The following is a 12,910-nucleotide window of genomic DNA, read 5'->3' on the forward strand; positions in this document are numbered from 1 at the left end:
GCTTGAGTACTGTAGACAATGGTACAGAATTAAATACTAAATATTCGAAGGAAGAGGATTTCATCTATAATTATCTCATTGAGAAGAAAAGAAACAGTTGAGAAAGTACATGATGCGGAGGCAAATACTGAGAAAAGCCCAAGATGTCTAAATGACACACAAAAACAAAGAAATAGTGCTATTAGAATTTACCATCAGAGCATTTAATAATAAATACTAAGTATAAAATTTGCATTGATTCTTTAATACTCTATAGAAGGCATTTTTTACCTCTTTGTTTCTTAAACTGTAAGTCAAGGGATTAAGCATGGGGATCACTAAGGTGTAAAACACGGAGGCTATTCTGTCAGTCTGAAAGGAGAGAGCGGATTTGGGCTGTAAGTACCTGAAGAGCAGGGTCCCATAGAACCCACCACCACCGTCAGATGAGAACCACAGGTGGAGAAAGCTTTCCCCTGCCTTCTGTGGTCCGACCGACATACGGCTCGCAGAATCAGAAGGTAAGATACTAAGACTATCAGGAGCGAGGAGATCAAATTCAATGCTGAAAATAATATAATCAACAGTTGTGTTTCCTGAGCATTTGAGCACAACATAGGTAACAAAGGAACATCATCACAATAGAAATGGTTGATGACATTGGAGCCACAGGTCAAAGTGAAAATCTTGGTGGTGAACAGCAGAGCCTGGGAGGTACTGTAGAGGTGCGGAATACCCACCAACACATGACAAAGTCTCTCAGACATCATCACACTGTAGAGCAGGAGATTGCAGATGGCCACATAGCGGTCTTAGGCCATAGCAGACAAGATAAAGAATTCACTAATAATGAACATTAGGAAGAATGCCAATTGTGTGCCACATGCATAAAAAGAAATGACATTTTGATCCACAACAAAATTTACCAGCATCTTGGGACGAAAAACAGTGGAATTGCCAAGATCAATAAAAGCCAGGTGGCTGATGAAAAAATACATAGGTGTGTACAGCTGAGAGTCCAGCTTGGTCAAAATGATCATACCTAGGTTTCCCACCACTGTGACTGTATAGATGATGAAGATCCCCAAAAGCAGGAGCTGGAGTTCAGGCCTCTGTGTGACCCCCGATAGAATGAATTCAGGCAGTGCTGTTGTATTTTGTTGCCCCATTTCATCCAGATACCTCTTCTAGGAAGAAGCAAACATCATATTAAACTTTCATTAAGATATATTTGCAGGCTGAATGGATACATTTATTTAAAATAACTCATTGAAATGCTGGAGAAATGGCTTGGGGGCTAAGAGCATAGGGTGGCAAACAACCATTCATAACTTCAGTTCTAGGAGATCTGATGTCCTTCTCTGACTCCATGGGCATTGTATGCATGGCAGACTTCTAGACGTACAGGCAAATCATCTATACACATAAAAACAAATAGATGAGAGAGAGAGAGAGATTAGATAAGATAGGTAGGTAGATGATAGAAGATGATAGATAGATGATAGATAGATAGATAAATGATAGATAGATAAATGATAGATAGATAGATAGATAGATAGATAGATAGATAGATAGATAGATGATAGATAGATTATTGAATCCCAAAATCCCACATGATTTTTAAATTAAATTAATGTATAGATTATTCTACTTTGCAAATGAATTCTGAGAAAAGACATGCTGATGTATCATGGATTAAATTTATAGTTTATCAGTATTTGGATCCTATACATATAAAATATTCAGATGTACTATTTTTACTTATACAAAAAGCTCAAAGTTTTTACATTTCATCTATATTTTATCATAGTTTTTGAATTTTTTTATTTTTGAAGAGAACGTAAGAGGTAGCATAAAGGTAATCAATCTTAAGTCTTAGAAAGCTTAACTGTAAGTCTTTCCAAATTCTGGAAGACATATTAAAATGGACTTACAAAACAACATATCTTTATAATTACTGCCAAAGAAATAAATTTGATCCATGGTCAATTATGCTCATTTTAATATTCAATTTTGACTCTCCTTTATCTCAGTTATTAAAAAGTGTGCATTAGCCGGGCGTGGTGGCACATGCCTTTAATCCCAGCACTTGGGAGGCAGAGGCAGGTGGATCAAGGCCAGCCTGGGCTACATAGTGAGTCCCAGGACAGCTGGGGCTACAGGGAGATCCTGTCTCAAAAAGACCAAAAAAAAAAAAATTATTTCCTTATATCTCAACTTGCATGCAAAATTTTCTTTTTGTTCCCTTTTAGTAGAATACACACCATATAAAGCTCTAGATGTCATATCTGGGTACACTCCTGCTAATATATAAGGATTCAGAAATCTTTAGTGTTAAATTTTGTATAATTGCTCTATGACGTAAAATAGAAGAGGTGATAGGGAGTGTAGGGAATTTTAATTGGCTGTTTTTTATATCAGACATTGCTATTCATATACTAATATACTTGCACAAAGGAATATTTTTTAAGTAAAACACCATGAGTTCCCATATTACAGTGGTAAGCATTTGGTTTTCATTTAACAAATATGCTTAAAAATCTAAAAAACAGGCTGGGTGTGGTGGTGCACACCTGTAGTCCCAGCACTTGGGACTTGGCAGAGGCAGGCAGATCAGAAGGCAATTTTGATGATATATCATATTCTACCCCACTCCTAAGTCGCTGGGCAGTGAAAACCTCCAACATTGTTTGCATTTTGTTTAATTGGAAGAGCAACTGGAATTCAATGTTTAGTTAAGTAAAATGCAGGATGGGCTTTTCAGCATGTAGAATGCCAATGTGAGCCTCGTCATTGTCGCACATGCTATTCCAATAAATACTAAAAAAAAAAAAAATGTTTGATGCAGACTGCTCTGGCTTCTTCAATGCTGAACAGGGACACAGGGTGAGGCAATTAGGGCACCCCTTCAGTGGGTCTATTCTATCTAAAAGACTCCCAAATTTCATAATTCTTATCTGTAGGGAGAAAAGAAAGTCCTTGACTTGAATAGGAGACCTGAAGGAGAAGTAAAGGCAAGAGTAGTTAGCATTACAAGTTCTAGACAGGGAACCAAAATGTTCATATCAGAGTCCATTGGGATTTCTTGATGAGAGCTTCCAAAAGCATCTTTCTATATAGGTGTGATAAGAATAGGAGGTATGAGCCGGGCATGGTGGCACATGCCTGTAGTCCCAGCACTTGGGAGGCAGAGGCAGGCGGATCTCTGTGAGTTCAAAGCCAGCCTGGTCTACATAGTGAGTTCCAGGACAGCTGGGGCTACAGGGAGACCCTGTCTCAAAAAGACCAAAAAAAAAAAAAAAATAGGTATGAATTGGCTAGGCAGCTAGGGTAAAAAGGCCCCAAAGAAGTTACCTGTTTCTTGGCTAAAAGTCAAAATGTCATTGGGCCTCTTAGCAACATACTCTGTTCCAAGGCCAAAAATGTCAAAAGTATTTGGGCGCTCTTATCTAATCCCTAAAAGATTTTAGGGTTACCTTGTCAGAGGGGGAATGTTACAGTAGCAAAACATCCCAGAAAGAAAGAGAGAGAGAGAGAGAGAGAGAGAGAGAGAGAGAGAGAAAGAAAGAAAGGAACACTACCTTCCACCTGTGAGTTTCCCATTCAAATAGAGGTGCATAATCAAAAAAGCTTAGAGGACAATTAAATTAAAGCCACCATGCTTGTTTTTGGATTTATCAACTTGGTTTGATCAAAACACCTTATATACAAGTATGAAATTCTCAATAACTTTTTTTTAAGTTAAAAAATGTTTGATGCATATATAATATTTTTTATGAAAATGCTCCTACTGAAAGATTACTTTCCAAATATTGAATGCATGCATTCAAATAAAAATAAGATTTTGTTGTCTAACATTAGATGCAACATAAACCCCGTAAAGTTCAATATGTGCTGCCCAAATTCTCTTGGTGCAGAACATGTCCTGGATAGGGGTTGGTCCACCAATGGCTCACATCCTTAACAAAGAATGACTTTTCCTCTTCCAGCACCTATCAAATGCCAATAGCTCCTCAGCTAACCAAATTTAAAAAATGTTCCTTTTAAAACCAGAGCCATGTTCAGCAAGGACAGACGGAGAGAACTACAACTCCGCAGGAAAAGGACTGTCGATAACATGAACCACAGCTTTAAGAACAGAATCCAATGTCACACCATACAACAGCACCCATTCTTCAGAACTTTGCAATGTTAAATGGGCTTTGACATACGTTTTTCTTTGATGAACAATTTTGAGTCTGACACTTCACTTTCATAGAGTGATTTTTCCCAGTTCAAATTTTAATAGAAAAGCTGTTGGATTAAATGGTGTGTGGTGTGGAAGACTCAGCCTGTTCAGTTTTAAAGAAGAGATGACCGGTAACATATCCCTAGGAAGCCCCTCGGCTCCCCTCCTTGCTCCTGTCCAGACAGCATCCCAGCTAGAGTTTTTTTCTGAATCTGAGCAGGCTCTCAATTACTTCTAAATAAATGCAATTAAGATCTCCCAGTGTAGGACCATCCGATTACTGCACAGGCTTGTTTAACGGTCTCCTTATTGGATATCCTATTCTTGTTTGCTTAGACATGTATCCTTTCCTTTCCCTTTGCATTGCTCTCAAAGACTTAACTACCCCTCTTTTCATTCATTCCCAAACATCTCATTTATATATGTCCTATTTTGCTCAGAGGCTCACATAATTCAAGTTTGACCTTTATTCACTCCTGTTTGGAATGCTCATAATTTCAATAATTTTATGTTAATAATCTGTACCACTATTCCTGCTTTTTGTAGTTCACTAGCAAATTCTCTTAACAACATAATAAATATGCACATATTTTATTAATTCTCATGATGAATTGGGCTTTATGGATTGAAATGTGTAGCTGTTCCTGTGGGCTTCTCATAAGATGTGGTTCAGATGCCACCTGAAGGCAATTCTCGTGGCTGTCTAACTTGGTCAATGCTCAAGTACGGTGAGATGCTTGGAACGTCACCTGAACCACTCTCCACAATGCTGCAGGTTGTTTGTCTCTTAGGGTGGGCCGTTTGTTTTGGATAGTTAAGAGAGGCTGCATTCAGAGCCAGGCATGGTGTGAAATTAACTACAGGATTGTTATCATCAGCATCAGTACAATTATAACCCTTTGAGAAACAGCCGAGTTCTGACATTCCTATTACTCTTACTTTCTCTTTAGGTATCAAGCCTTTGTAGCTTCCCTTGCTCTTTGTGGGATTCCCTGGGGAAATAACAATTTACTTAAATTATCACGTCTGAATTATCTGAGAACTTAAAACTTTGCCTTGACTTTGTTCCTAATTGTCTGGAACTCTATGTATTCCTCAGTGGGAAATATAGGCAGAAAAAAAGGAATAGAGGAAAGCGATATAAACAATCCGAATATGCCACGGAGACATAAAGAATTTAAGGATACTCATTCAATTCAAGAGCACCCATTATTAATGGTACAGTGGGAAATAGTTTGACATCAGCTTTAACCCTGTGCAACAGAAACACTTCCAGTATCATGACGGAATCATAGATGGCTTCACTACTACAGCATAAAATCCTTTTTCTTTTAGATTATTACTCAGGTCAATAGTACACACTAGGCTAGAAATGTATCCTTTACCCTTCTTTGTGAATTAGGTATTACTATTATAGAAGACACCAAACTCCTGTCTTTTCCAATGTCACATAGCTCTTAGCTGGAATATTTGAGAGCTTCAACTTTAATTGACTAGCATATATGTATCTTCTTTCTCTTGGAAAGCCATATAGATGGTTGCAATTCAATATATTGCTAGAATGACTACCTAATTATTGTATTGTATTTCATTAGTAGAGACATGATTCTTTTGAATAATATCTGGCATCATGTTATCAGTGATAAAATCTAGTATGACTTCACATGCATAATAATTGAGGAGCATTTACATATAATGAAACATTGATCTTCAGTGAGCAAACCGATGTTTTTAGAAATTTATTTTATTTGGGCTTATTGTATAAAATCTAAATAAATATACAAATTTATTCAATAAGAAAGAAAATCTTCATACTTACGCTTTACCCATCATCCACGAACTTTTTTCCTCTTTCATTCCCAATTTTATACTCTTGTAATTTTATTGTCATACTTCATATAAGCAGAGTTTAAAATGATTTGTTCACACAGAAATCCACAACTGGCCAATGTGCAGAGAACAAGAGGCTTCAGAGTGCTCATCCCTGGAGAGAACACCTATTTCAAACTTCTGTCCCCAAGGCTCAGGGATCATTGTGGAAGAGGAGACAGAAGAGTGTAAGAGCCAGAGGAGGTATATGACCTTAAGGTCATTCTTAAGGAAATGGAGTTTTCCAGGCAGCTGGTCAGTTACATATATGAACTCATAGTAAGGTGGCAGCATGCACAAGTCCTGTGTAAACTCAAACCAGAAAAACATCCCAATCACAGATGAGGAATTGGTTAAATTCCAACACAACCTATGGAACTTTCGGCAACTGATGGCTGCTGGGAGGGGGAGAGATAGCCTCTTTCAAACCTGGGACTCCTGGTAGGTTAAGCAATGTCCAGTGGATGGACCCACACTGAAGGACATTTGTGGACACAATTTTGACTCTATAGGCCTTACTATGCATCAGATTGGGTGGGTGTCAGGAAGGGAAGGTGCAGATAGCAGAGAGGATTTAAATATCAACTTATATTGCATGAAAATCACAAAATTAAATACAAATTAAAAATATTTATGGAAACTGGTAGTATTCAATAAGGCTACCGCTCGAAATGCTTCATTGTGTTTGTTTGGTTATACAAAAATCTGGTGCATGAATTTACATTTTTTCTCTTTGTTTTGAAGCTCTGCTTTTTTGTGCCATTTTCCCACTATTTCATATCATTTTTCCATATTTCCAGTACTTCGAAAATTGCCAATACAATGATTTTTAACTCTTTAGGAACTTTATAAAATGTGTTTTGATCATCTGCACCCTTCCCTAACTCCTCTCAGCTCCTCCACCAACCTCCACAGCGACTCCCACTTTCATCTTCTCTCTTTTGAACATAATGCTTCAAATCCAGTTTGTACTGATCATATTCTCCTGGGTGTGGGGCCAGTCACTGGATCATGGTCTATCTATAAGGGGCCACATCATTAAAGAAAAGTCTTACTCTCCCCAAATCCTTCAGTTCTCAATAGTTCCTCATTTAGAGTGGGGGTTCATGAGTCCCTTCCCCTTCTTTCTAGAACATTGACTGTCTTGACTTTGTCTAGACAATCCAGTTCTGAGTTCATGAGTACAGTATTCCTGTTTTGTCCAGAAGACACTGCTTTGCTCTGGTCCTTTCTGACCTCTGGTTCTTGAAACCTTCTTCCCCATCGTCTATAATGGTCCATGAACCTTGGAGAGGTGATGTGATTTAGAGGCTCCATGTGTGACTGAACATTCACTGACACTTATTCTCTGCACTGTGATTCCTTATTAATATCTGCGATAACTACTATCCAGTGCATAAAAAACTCTCTGATGATGTCTGAGGGCCGTTATAATCAGCAAGTTTTCAGTGCTTTTAAAATAGAAATGGGCCAGGTGTGGTGGCGCACACCTTTAATCCCAGCACTCGGGAGGCAGAGGCAGGAGGATGTCTGTGAGTTCGAGGCCAGCCTGGTCTCCATAGCGAATCCAGGCCAGCTAGAACTACAGTCAGACCCTGTCTCAAAAAGACCAAAAAAAAAACCCCAAAAACAACAACAACAAAAAAAAAGTCAGGCGTCATGGCGCATGCCTTTAATCCCAGCACTCGGGAGGCAGAGGCAGGCAGATCTCTGCGAGTTCAAGGCCAGCCTGGTCTACATAGAGCGTTCCAGGACAGCTAGGGCTACAGAGAGACCCTGTCTCAAAAAGACAAAAAAAAAAAAAAATAGAAATGGGAGGTCCACAACTTCTCATATTGATTTTATTCTTTTTGTTATCTCATACCTAATGATATCAATATTATTCCTTATACTTGGTAATTACTTCATCATACTTGCAAAGTTTCTAAATATTTGCTCCTTTTAAGGGGAGATTTTATTTTTTGATCATTCACATGTATTGTTAATAAAAATACTCTTCAGCTTTTCTTCTAGAACTTTGGGTTTTAAACATACACTGATTTCCTTTACTTAATGTCCTGTAATAATACAAAATAGGAGAATGCTAATATGTGGAGGGGTGGCAGAAAACTATAGCATACAAGAAATCTACATGTATAAAATGTAATTTGATGCATGCGTGGAGCCAGTTTGAGAAAGCTACTATTGAATCCACAATCAAATATGTAGGTTCACAGAGGAGGGAACACAAGGAGTGGGAGCCAAGTTCTGGTTCAGTATATTCATATAACAAGATACCATAACTCTTTTCTTGCATAATAGGACATTATGCTGTGAAGGTGTCTCAATGCTGTTAATTTTCTTTGAAAAACATTATATTGGTATTTAGAACATGAAATTTGGAGAAATTAACATAATTTGACCCAGAATGCAAATCCGATCTTGCACATGAGTACTTGAGAAGAAAATGGGATTCTAATGTTATATTTGAGCAAATTCATATATTTCAAATATTCATTTATCAAGTGTACAATTCACATTACGTACAATTCAGAGAGATTGAAGGGTAAAAAAAAATAAGATATATACACAAATATAACACAGGAAACTTCATTAGATGGTGTATCAGTCAGGGTTCTCCAAAGAAACAGAACTGGTAGAATGGATATATATGTATAGAGATTTATCAGCTTAGCTCACAGGATAGAGTCCGAGTAGTCCAACAATGGCTGCACCACACTGGAGAGGCTGAGAATCCGTAGTCGCTCAGTCCACGAGGGTGGATGTCTCAGTAGTCCCGACCTGGCTCTGAAGGTCTGACGAATTCCAAAAGATCAGCTAGTCTTCAGTCTACAGCAGCAAGACGAACTCACCAGCAAGAGAGAAGGCAAGCAGCAAGAAGCCAGGCATTCTCCTCTGCCATGGCCTTTTATACCGGCTGCCATCAGAAGGTAACACCCACATTTAGGGTGTGTCTTCCAGCTTCAGATGATACAATCAAGAAGATCTCTCTCATTTCAGTTAATCCCAGATCCAGTCAAATTGACGCCCAGGATTAGCCATCACAGAGCGTAAGGTCACAGCCCACATGAGTACCAGACAGACACAGCCCTGTTCATGTGTGTATACGCAGCAGAATGTGCAACTGTGGTTATGGTCCCAGGATCCACTCCTCAGCTTCCTCTCTCTGTCCCTTGGGTCTGTCCTGGGGCCACCCCCTTAATCTGGGAAGCTGAAGCCTGGGGGAACAGATAGCTTTCCAAGATTCTCACAGGCCAGCCCTGTCAAGGTCTGTAGGGAGGTGTGCTGAGCCACGTTCACCCCAGTCTTCCAGTCAGCTCAGTCCATTACAGTATAAGGAACAGGTGTAAGTCCCCCTAGAACTGGGTCAGAAATTTCCAGAATGGCTGGATCAGAGGTTCCAGCTGGTAGGAAGTGGACAGGCAGGTGGCCCTTGGATAGGAGACTGGGGCCTTGAGCGACTGGGTAGGCGCTTGGAGCCTGTGTGTTGTCAAGGAGCACCAACAAGGTGGGTCCCTGGACTCAGTACCAGCAATGGCCTTTTCTTGGCACATTGGCTAGAGTCATGTGACCTAGTCCTCTCTGGGCTTCTGCTCAAGGGCCCAAGGGCCAGGCAGAAGTGGAGATTCGGAAAGGTTAAGGAGTGTGTGTGTGTCAAAATTTGTGATCCTTACTCCTACTTTGGAAGAGCCAAGGGTGAATGAAACTGGAAATCTCTCAGCGCAGAGTGGGGAGAAACCGCTGGAATCACAAGGCATGTCAAACCTAAGTTCCCGCGACTCCTCAGGCTCTGTTTACAAACGTGCCTGGCTACGCACTCCTCTGCTGCTCAGTGCACTCATGTTTGCTTGAGTTGCCTCCCCGGCTGGAAGAGTTTGGGCTTGGGCGGCAGAGCTGGGATCTGAACTTGAGTCTGCTGTCTGTAATGTCCACACAATGTCTGGAAACCTTTGAGTGCCCCAGCAGGCCACCAGAGCCGTGCCCTGACCCCAGCCCCACCAGGAGCTCCATGTAGCAGTTGAGGTGGGGGGTGGGGGGAACACTCTGGGGTCAGTCCACATGCAGTGATGGAACCTGAGCTGTCACTTAGGAGTCCCAGTCAGGCTTGCCCTGCACCCCCCTTCACTCTGCCTTTTCTCTTCAGCAAGGTGGAAAGCATTAACAGCATTGCGTGGGCTGCTGGGAGGACTGAATTTGTGGTTAAAGCACTTAGAAAGGGCCTAGTGGCTAACAAGACCTCCACGGCCCAGATCTCCTCTATGCCCCAGGGCCCTGCTATGCGCCTGCTGTTGACAGCTGTGAGCTACAGGTGCCAGTAAGGGAATGCTACATGATGTGTTAGTCAAGACCCAGCTGGGCCTCATGCTAAGGAACAGGGAGTCAGGAGAGTGGGGAAAGCAGCCTCCTTCTACCCCAGGCACAAGAAGGAGGGAGGGAGTTTTAGTCTATGGCCAAAGAATGGAGAGTGTTCTAGATCATCCAGGAAGGGGGTGGAACAGGGAACAACAGAGGACCCTAGTCTGAGGCAGGTACTGCTACTGTTACCCACTTCACATGTGAGAAAACTGAGGTAAAGTGACTTGAAATAAAGTGGCAGGTTCCCCACCTGCTGTGCTGCCTCTCAGCTGTTTATTTCAGGCACTCACTGGTTCCTTAAATTCACCCATGAGTGTTTCCTGTGTACCTGACCTCTGGGAACAAAACATCTTCAGGGAAGAAGTGCCTGGGTGGACTGGAGAAGGTAAAGGCTTAGAGGTTGGACCATATCTCCGGTATGGAAGGAATATTTATGACCACAGAAGAGAGTAGTCATGGGGGGTGGGGATCAAAAGGCAGCTCCCTGTGCCTGGGCTCACTGGATGTTTTTGTCCTTGGAAGGGCTTTGGCTTATTCTAAAGAAGAGGGGGAACTATGGAGGGCAGAGCCAGGAAACCAGGGGGGGGGTCTGATGTATGTTTAAAAGGATCTAAAGACTGGGGATGTAGCAGGGCTGGAGAGATGGTTCAGCAGTAAGGAACACTGACTGCTCTCACAGAGGACAGGGTTAGAAGCCCAACACCCACATGGTGGCTAACAACTGCTCATAACTCCAATTCCAGGGGATCTGACACCCTCTTTTGACCTCTGTAGGCATTGCATGACACAGGTACACTTATATACACTCATACACATAAAATAAAAATATTTAAAAGATAGACTGCTTGCCTATCATGTATGAAGCCCTAGGTTCATTCCCTGGCACTTTTGTCCATGTCACATTGATGGTTATGATGGTACACACCTGTAATCCCAGCACTCAGAGGTGGAGGCAGAGGACTCGAGTTCAAGGCCATCCTGGGACACATGAGACCTTGTCTTTAAAAAGACAGAAGATCCCTAGGAGCGGCAGAAGAGCAGAGGCTGTAAGTGGGCAAGACAGGGAAGACAAGGACCCTCTCTTTGGGGAGGCCACTCAGAAGTGAGCATTTAACTGGGCTCCAAAGTGTGAAGTGGCCAGGGAAGAGGGTGAGGGACGTATGGACACGGGGACACTAGTGGGGGCCATTGGGGTTGGTTGTGTGAGCTGGAGACATTGCTCAGTGGTAGGGTGCTTCCTGAGCATGTGCTGGGTTCAGTCTGCAGTAATGTAAAATAAATGTGACAAAAGCAAATAGAGTCCAGGATGGTGGTGCACACCTGTCATCTCAGCACTTGGGAGGTGGAAGCAGGAAGAGGAGGAAGCAGGAAGGAGGAGTTCAGTGTCGTGCAACGGCTCCACATTGACACTGAGTCCATCCTGGGCGACATGAGCCCCCGTCTCAAACAACAACAACAGTAACCGGATATCTTTGTGTTACCTGTCCACGTATTGCAGCTGTTTCCCATCAGTGTGGTAGGGATAAGAGTGCTTTCGTCTGAGGTACAATATAGGAATGATGCTGGGCACCTGGGGAGTTTCCTAGCACCCCTGGGGCCCTTTGGGTGAAATCAGTATCAGCCCTGGGAGAATCCAATGTCCAACAGACCTTCTGAGCCACCAGGCATCTACCTTCTAGTGGCCTGCTGGGCCTGACTTGAGCTAGAGGTGGGAGTGGCCTGTACTGCCATCAGACGCTGTGCGCTAATAATTTCAGCCAATAGTTACTGACCAGGCTCTATTCTGAGAGTTTTAGATGTAATAACTAATTTAATTCTTCCATTAACCTCATGAGATTGGGTCCTGTCTGTTGTACAGATGAAGAAACTGAGGCAAAAACTGAGCTATGTCATAGGACCCTAAAATACCAGAGCCTTCAGTCCTGGGCTTGTAAAGCAAGGTTACATCAGGATGGGTGCTGAGGAGTGACCGTATTATGACCAGGAAGATCTGAGGCCTAGTTGAGGGCAGGGTGGCCTCAGCCATAAAGAATCAATGTCCACACCCTGCTCCCACCCACCTCACTGGCTGTTTTGGAAGTAGTCTCAGTTCAGCAAATAGTCACTCCCTTTAAGTGTGGGGCCTGAGTAGGCATTTGTTTGTTTTGTTTTTGAGACAGTCTTACTATGTATCCCTGGCTGGCCTAGAACTCACTATGTAGACCAGGCTGGCCTTGAATTCACAGAAATCCACCTCCATCTGTCTCCTGAGTGCTGATGTAACCATCTAGGGGTCAAGGTCGGTCGTTGTCTAGGCATTGTGGGGTCCATTTTCTCAGCCAATTAAAGAATTTAAGGACAGGAATAACCTCAGACACAGCAGGCGGGAACAGGCAACAGACTTAATTAAAAGATGAAGAATTGGGGCTGGAGAGATGGCTCAGTGGTTAAGAGCACTGATTGCTCTTGCAGAGGACCCGGGTTCGATTCCCAGCACCC

At 42.1% G+C, this 12,910-nt stretch overlaps 1 pseudogene; it reads right to left on the minus strand.

The window, feature by feature from the left end:
- Positions 1 to 216: 216 nt before the first annotated feature.
- On the minus strand, positions 217 to 1,148 carry LOC103735078 (annotated as a pseudogene).
- Between the last annotated feature and the right edge of the window lie 11,762 nt (positions 1,149 to 12,910).

This window comes from Nannospalax galili, unplaced genomic scaffold (genome assembly GCF_000622305.1).
Source record: "Nannospalax galili isolate Female #2095 unplaced genomic scaffold, S.galili_v1.0 scaffold1677, whole genome shotgun sequence".
NCBI lineage: Eukaryota > Metazoa > Chordata > Mammalia > Rodentia > Spalacidae > Nannospalax > Nannospalax galili.